This window comes from Balaenoptera ricei, chromosome 9, assembly GCF_028023285.1.
Source record: "Balaenoptera ricei isolate mBalRic1 chromosome 9, mBalRic1.hap2, whole genome shotgun sequence".
Classification (NCBI taxonomy): Eukaryota; Metazoa; Chordata; class Mammalia; order Artiodactyla; family Balaenopteridae; genus Balaenoptera; species Balaenoptera ricei.
In genome coordinates this window covers 110,341,828-110,350,508 of record NC_082647.1, presented here as the reverse complement: position 1 = coordinate 110,350,508, position 8,681 = coordinate 110,341,828, and the positions used below count along the sequence as shown (strand labels likewise).

The 8,681-nt window shown below is 35.5% G+C and overlaps 1 pseudogene; it reads left to right on the top strand.

The window, feature by feature from the left end:
• Positions 1-7,157: 7,157 nt before the first annotated feature.
• LOC132371625 (signal recognition particle 14 kDa protein-like) lies at positions 7,158-7,484 on the top strand (annotated as a pseudogene).
• Positions 7,485-8,681: the final 1,197 nt, after the last annotated feature.

Below are 8,681 nucleotides of genomic sequence, written 5' to 3'. Positions count from 1 at the left end.
TATTTTAAAGTTTCTACGTAATCCATTTTTCCAATCAATTCCTACAATTCCAAAATGTTATATACACATCTGCTGTACTAGTAAGGATTTGATCAGAGTAAAAGAATCAGTAGAATCTCTCTCTCTCTCATATATATATATAAATATATGAGAATATATGAATATGGATATATCATATATGTATATATGACCGATTGCAAAGAATTGGCTTATGCAATTGTACGGGTTGGCTTGGCAAGTCCATAATAGGTAGGGCCAGTCATCGTAAAAGGCAGTCTGGAAACACTACTCCAGCAGGAGCTGACACTGGTAATTTCTTCTTCCTCTAGAAACTTCAGTTTTGCTCCTAAGGAAATTCAATTATTGGAAGAGACGCACCCAGATTACTGAGGATAATCCCTCTTACTAACTGTGGATGTTAAACACATTTACAAAACACCTTTACAGCAATACCTAGATTAGTGTTTGATTGAATAATGGCCTCACCAAACTGACACATACAATGAACCACTACATTTGTCTTCAGCATTTGTCCACTTATGAATCTTATTAAGTAAATTTTGATGCATGAGCACCATAAAAATCAAAGAGTACACTCACTTATGATAGTGCCGATTTGTTTCAGAAAATGTCATGTGATACAATCATTTCTGATGAATGGATGAGGATGTCATACATCTCTCTCATTTTTAGAAATCTATCTTTCACTCACTGCTTCTTCAGTTTGCATAAATTCATATAGGATATTTTCATCTGATGAAATATAGTCTGAGATTTCACTTATATGATTAATTTTACCATCATTATTAGTATCTGAAGTATTGCTGTCTCTATGCATTCACATTTTGATTTATATAGTAATTTAGAATATCATTCTCTTGGTCCCTTGGTAGGTATTTTTTTTTTTTTAAATGTCTCAATTCTCAAATGTGTTCAATGAATGCTATTTAAAAAGGCAACAACGATCATGTTTCTAAACTTATTTTATAACTTCTTGGAAGATGATGAAATATTTTGTACAATACAATCATAAAACTAAGGAATGATGTAATATTGATAATTTATTTTTATTGATAATTTTATTTATTGCATCATTCTAGGTGATTCAATTTTATTTTTATTTTAGTCTATTTTAGCATGGTTGGGAATAATTTATGAGTAATGATAAAATAATTTCTAGGATGAGGAAAAGCAAATTATGCCAATAATAAATAAAATTAGATCACTAAGATTATATAGTTTATCTTAGATTTATAAAAGTGTCCATTGGACCAATATTGAGGATAATATCCTCAACCTAAAGTTAACTAATTATACATGTCAATTATGTCTACAAAATATTTTCATGGAATTTTTTTTGAAACTTGAAGTGTTACACTTTATGTTAAAGTGATTTTTTTTTTTACGTTTCTTTAGAAGATCACTAAAAAAGAATAAAAGTCATGAAATATGAATTCTTACAAATAGTTAAACTACTCAGAAAAGAAACTCAAAATCTAAATTTAGGTTCAAAGTGTGTTACACCAAGGGTTAATCCATTCAGATATGATAACCATTGGTGTAATATTCATGTTTGATTTGACCTTGACATATAACTGAAGTTTTGGGTTTTTTAAAAAAAATGTTAATAAGACAGCAAAGTAAACAAATCCATTTGTAGAGTTAGAGCATTTGATGACAAGTGCACTGATGCATCCACCGCCCACATTAAAAAGCTGAACATTTCCAGCTTCTCAGAAACACCTCTATTCACTCTTCTGGTCACCACCTCGTCTTAAGGTAATCATTCTCTTGGGTTCTATCATTATTGATGAGTTTTGCTTGTTTATAACATTTTTATAGATGAAATAATGCAGTATGTGTTCCTTTTTGTATTCTGTCTTCTTCTGACCAACATTATCTTGGGGTGAGCACTGATTCTATTTTTCTAGAGTACTAGTTTATGAGTATAATAAGTGCATTTGCCCATTCTTATGATGATATGGATAGTTTTCAGTTTTTACCACTACAATAGTAGTGCTATAAACATTTTTTCACGTCTTTTGATGAACATATTGGCTATTTTTTGTTAGTTTTATAACTAAGTGTGATCCAATTTTAGTTGGTACTGCTAACTTTCAAAAGCAGATGTATGAAGTTGCTCTCAGTAGCATATGAGATTTCCTCTTAACACAAATCCTTTCCAACACTTGGTATTGACAACATTTTTTCTAACCATTCTGGTATGTGTATTGTCTTATTGTGTGTGTACGTGATGCATTTTTCTAATGCATAAAGAAATGTAACAGCTTTTTATATGTTTATTAGTTCTTAGAAGATCTTATTTTGTGAAATCCTTTGTCAAGTATGTGTATGGAAAATATCTTCTGTCACACTGAGGCTTGATTTTCATTTTCTAGTTGTTATCTTCTTTATACTCAAAGTTTTAAACCTAAATATAACCAACTTATCAAATTTTATTTTATAATTAGATTTTTGTCATCTATTAATAAGAACTATGTCTACTCTTGCATTATGAAGCATCTCTCATAATGCTTCTAATTGAGTTATTGCTTAAATGTCATCTCAGTTTTACATTTTATAGGTTAGAAGTCTACAGATAGTAGGTCATTATATACCCTCTACTTTATTGCAGAAGACAGTTTTACCAAGAGCATCACAGCCTGCCTTCAAGGGTGGTTGGTTTCCTTGTTTCCCTCCAGGGGGTCCTTAAGACATCTCCCGGTGTCTCTGCCTCTATAGTTCTGATTTCAACTCTTCGTTAATGGGCAGTAGTTCCTCTGTGAGTTATGATATGGCAACAACAGCAAAAATAACACAGTCTTAATGATTTATGTACACCAATGGTCATTTCTCACTCTCAGCATATCTCTTTGGGTCCTCCGTGGCTCTGTTCCACATTTCCTCACACTAGAACCCAGGGTGCAGAGCCAACCAGAGTTTGGGAAGTTGCTTGTTATTAAAGCAGAAAACGAGACTGAAGGCTCCTCCATGGGTAATTAGAAGACCAGAGCTGGTCTAAGTGTAATCTTAGCGTGGGCTGAGAGGGTGAAGGTTAATAGACATTATTCATGACGACTAGAGTGGGAAAGTAAGCAAACACATGATGGAGATTCAGTACTCACTCCAGGACCTGACACATAACAAGCTTTCAGTCAATGTTAAGAAGTATCATTATTACTCTGTTTACATAGTAAAACATAAATGAACATATTCATAATTTCCTTAATATATTTGAGGCATCAGAGAAACTGAAGGGATTCTCAGAAGTAACGAGAACATTTTTCTAGCCATTTCGTGAAGAATAAATATGCTAAAAATATTCTTAATACTGAGAATCCATTCTCTGTCTAAAACCTTGGAAAGGAAATAGGCAGTCTCATGTTTCTTTAATCTGAATTAATAACCTCACTCAAAGAATCTGCCCCTTTGAGTCTGTTAAATCTCAATAGAGAAAACTAGTTTGATGGAGAAAAATTATTAACACTAGCATGTACATAACATTTTGAAGTTTATGATGTAAAAAAAATATTTGCCTCAAATTCATAAACTGTAAATAGGGAAGATATTCTATCTCAACAGATATGATAAATCATACTCAAACTTACAATTTCCAATAACCTATTTATATTATAAGAGCAAGTCCCAGTGCGACCTCAAATCCAACACCCCTCAAACAAAACAATCATCCATCTTTCCCTGGTCCACTATGTTAGTTTGGGTGCTCACAGAACAAGACATCAACACAAGTTTAGACCAACAGGGAATTTACTGGGAGAAATGCTTTTGAGGGGTAAAGGGGAAAAGAAACAATGGTAGGGAAAACCTCCAGGCCCTGCTGCAGGTCTGACACCAGTGAAAGGAGGTGAAGGAAGGGGGGGAGGGTTTGAAGGAGGTCAGATTGCAGCACGGTTATAAGAATGGTCTGACAGGCTGATGGGGGTTTCCCAAGCCAGCAACTCCTTAAGCAAAGTCCCACCCCCTTCAGGTTGGCCCTGTACCAGCACAAGCCCTGCTCGAAGTCTCACGCTCAGTCCTTAGCCAAGAGCAGCGTGGGGAACTGTATCCTCGCCTGGACACGGTGGTGGCTTGAGATGGGCAGCACTGAGCTACTTACTGTTCAATACATGCCTTGGAGAAGCACATCTCTGTGGTTGCAGAAAGCACGCCAATCCTATTCTGTAGTAATGGATTGAGTTACTGCCTTCACAGCTCACCCAGGAGCACAGGTTGTAAACCCTAACTCTGTGTCTAGGTCTGCCCATCTCATGCCTTTCACATATGACCTTGAACCCATCCCTCCATTTGTGTTCCACCTGCTACGTTAGGTTCAAGCAATTTCATGGGTTGCCTGGACTGTTGCAAACGCCTGCTTATTCGATATTTACTATCTCAATAAATATGCAGTGATAGCTTCTGTCACACAAGTCAGAAATACTCTAAGGCCTTTTGGGGAGTTTCATTCTATTTCTCAGATATGTGTCACTTAGTCCTGCTACTTCTTCCCCTATATCTATTATTTTTTTTTTTCATTTACAGTATTTAGATTTCTGGTTGAGACATGATTTTTTCTCTGGAATAAAACAATGACATTCTAACTGCCCTCGGTGCTTCCGGGTTCCTTCTGCAAACCCATCCTTGGCACTGACCCCAGATTTACTTATTTGAAATACAGATCAAGTCACCCTCATACCTTATCCTCTGACACCCCCATTTCTTTCGGTGAGAAAATAAGATGTCACCATTGGTCTACCATTCAATTTCCTTCACAGTTTTATTTGGCCATTTCTTTTCAGTTTCTTCTCTCACCATTCACTAAATCTACCCTACATTCTACCTGAGATCAGATTCCCATCCCTTCAAAAGCAGGGAGGTACCACAGATAAGTGAACGAGGCTGGTGACATACAATGGTGAGTGGTTATTTGAAAAGTGTAGGATTCAAGTCCAATTTATAGAAAGCTTTTCCTTGTCAAACGGAACACATCTGTGAACCAAACAGCATTGAGCTGTTTTCCACCAAGACGGCAAGCTGGTGTGTGCTGTGATCCCCAGAATCAACAGTGAAGAAACCAGAGAAACTGATGGGGAAAACGGATTTCAGGAACCAGTGAATGTTTGTGAAAGCAGAGCAGCTAAATGTTGCCTTGATCTCAGGAATGAAGGAGGTGAGCGAAGGGCAGCCTGATGCAGAGCTGAGCGATTAGACGGGAAAGAAAAATGAATAAAATTTGCTCTTGTTTTCCCTTGGTATCTCAATGAGAAAATCTTTGACATTTTTTTGTGGAGATCTGTAGCAATACCTAAACACTGGGGTGCTTGTGTCCTCTGAGAAACATCAGAGCTTTTACAAAGACTCATGAGGACGAACAAAGTGTTGATAAAAATAGGAATGAATTGCCATGCTGCCTTTGGACTGTCCCTCTCTACCTTTGTTCCCCAAGCCACTCAGCAGCTCCTTTACTACAGATAGACATTGATTCCAACTCATGCTGTTTTGCCTTAAGCATACAAGAAAACATTAAAGGGGACAATTTAACCAAAGGAATTGTCTGCCACATTAGTAGCAAAGGGAGTGATTAACACGCCTTTCCTTAAATGAACTGACTTGAAGCAGGGGAGACCATGGTCCCTGGCCCTTGCCCCAGACACGTTGTAACACAGGGTGGTGATAACCAACCCCAGGGAAACACCAACCCACAGACCAGAACAGCTAGACAATTGAGAAAAAAATCTAGCTTAAAAGATTGACAAATAAGTGGACAATATATAGTATCTGAATGAAAACGTGTGGCAAGGGAGGGGAGAGGAATAAATCCAGAATTTGAGATTAACAGATAAAAACTACTGTATATAAAATAGATAACCAACAAGGGTCTATATTCGATATCTTGTAATAACCTATAATGGAAAAGAATTGGAAAAAGTATATATATGAATCACTTTGCTGTATATCTGAAACTAACATAACTTTGTAAATCAACTATACTTTAATTAAAAAATAAATAAATAAAGGGAAAATGTGTGGAAAGGATAAGGAATTTTTAATGTAATATATGTAAGAAGATGAGATGAAATTTTAACAACATGAACAAGACCCTCACATCTTATACAAAGTTTAACTTGAAATAGACTACAAATCTAAGTGTAAAACATACAATTATAAAACTTCTAGAATAAAACATAGGAGGAAGCCTTCATGATTTAGATTTTCGCAAGAGCTCTTAGACATGACAACAAAAACATGATCCATGCAAGAAAATAAACTACAGACCCCACTTAGATTTCACCAGTCATTACCAGCATCTGTGTGTGTGTGTTTGTGTGTGTGTGTGTTTGCGTATGTATAGTAATGTGAAATTTTATCACATATAGGAACTACTACCACAATCAAGGTACAGAACCGTTTCATCACCATGAAGAAAAAAGAAATAATCTGTTTCCCATCACTGTAAATTTGTCATATTTAGAATTATTGTATAAATGAAATCAAGGGGCATTTTGATATCAGCTTTATTCAATCAGTGTGATGCACTTGAAACCCATGTAAGTTGCTGGATATATCAATAGTTATGTCCTTTTTATGTCTGAGTAGTTTTCTATGACATGGATGTACCACAGTTTATCTTTTAGCCCCTGGCAGGACAGGAGATATATTTTTTATTGGCAATTACAAATAAATTTTCTAGGAACATGTGTGTACAGGTTTTTGTGTGGATATATGTTTTCAAATACCAGGTGTAGCAGATCAATAATGACATTTAAATAGCATTTTGAATGAACATCTTCAGCTTAAGGAATTGTGTATATATAATGAACATAATACAATTGACATAAGGCATTTGAGATGTTTTCAGTAAAAATTTTATGAAGTTTACTTTGGATGAGAGATTGAGCAGTCATTTCTGTGTGTTTTAGTAAATTTAGGTTTTCTATTAGTATCTTTTTGATTATTCTTTTTGAAATGATCATAATTTCGCTAACTAGAATGAAAAGCTTAGACAGTATTTTGCTGATTATTCTATGGTATATTTTAAAATGACCTTTAGCTTTTTTTTTTTTTTTTTTTTAAGAATAGTCTTAGGCCCAGCGCAGGTGAAACTTCCTGCTCCAACTGGTTGGGGCTTATGCTGATGGAGCAGAGCCAGCAGCGCCGGTATGGTGCAGCTGGAGAATGAGCAGTTCCTGACCGAGCTGACCAGGCTCTCCCAGAAGTGCCAGTAGTCAGGCAGTGTGCCCATCACCCTGAAGAAGTATGATGGTCGAACTAAACCCATTCCAAGGAAACGTTCTGTGGAGGGCTTGAGCCCTCAGGCAACAAGTGTCTGTTAAGAGCTACTGATGGGAAAAAGATCAGCCCTGTGGTGAGCTCTAAAGAAGCAACTAAAGTTGCAGATGGCTTATTCAAACCTATTGGGAGTCACCATGGATGGGCTGGAGAAGGGGGACGAAAGGAGCAAGAGTAAGATCAAAGCAGCGCAGTGAAGGCACCAGAGTTCCCGTTTTCACCAACTAACCACTGAATTGGTATTTTTCCTTTGGTTTTTACCTTTGGCCGCAAAGCTGTGTTTCTGATTCCCCTACAATAACTGTCTTCATGTGAGATTAGGGTCATTTTGGGATGGACGAAGGGCTGCAGTGTTTACAGGGTAGTTATAAGAAGCCAGTTTGCTTTAGATTTGGTTAAGTGGTCTGCGTTGTATGGTTGTATATTCCTGGATAATAGTTTACAGTCTCTGTAGCCACCTGTGAAGAGCACTGCATCATTAAACCTGTATTTATCAAAAAAAGAATAGACTTAGGAATTATACAGAACTGAATTTAAATTCCAAATTCTGAGTCCACTGGTTTTCTTTTTATTGATTTATTTATTTTTAATTTTTCTTTTTTATTGAAGTATAGTTGATTTACAATGTTTCAGGTGTACAGCAAAGTAATTCAGCCATATATATTCTTTATATATATATATTCTTTTTCAGATTCTTTTCCATTATAGGTTATTCCAAGATGCTGACTGTAGTTCCCTGTTCTATACAGTAGGTTCTTGTTTGTCTATTTTATATATAATAGTGTGTATCTGTTTATCCCATACTCCTAATTTATCCCTCTCCCACCTTTCCCCTTTGGTAACCATAAGTTTGTTTTCTATGTCTGTGAGTCTATTTGTTTTGCAAATAAGTCCACTTGTATCATTTTTTTTAGATTCCACACATAAGTGATACCATATGATACTTGCCTTTCTCTGTCTGACTTACTTCACTTCGTATGATAATCTCTAGGTCCATCCATGTTGCTGCAAATGACATTATGTTGTTCTTTTTTATATCTGAGTAATATTCCATTGTATATATATATATATATATATATATATATATATATATATATATATATATATACACCACATCCTCTGTATCCATTCATCTGTCAATGGACATTTAGGTTGCTTCCATGTCTTGGCTATTGTAAATAGTGCTGACCTTTAGTTTCTTGATGTTTCCCTTATTAGAAATTAAAGTAATCAAATTAAAATTTCCATATTTTTTCTTCTGCTGCTAACTATAAACTTTTTGTATGTTTCCTCAAAGTCTTTTCAATAGTTGTGTCATTATCTGCATGTTTCCTTTATTTCACAGCCATATTATTTATAAAAAGAGTTGGAGCATTTCTTAAATTTTCAATACT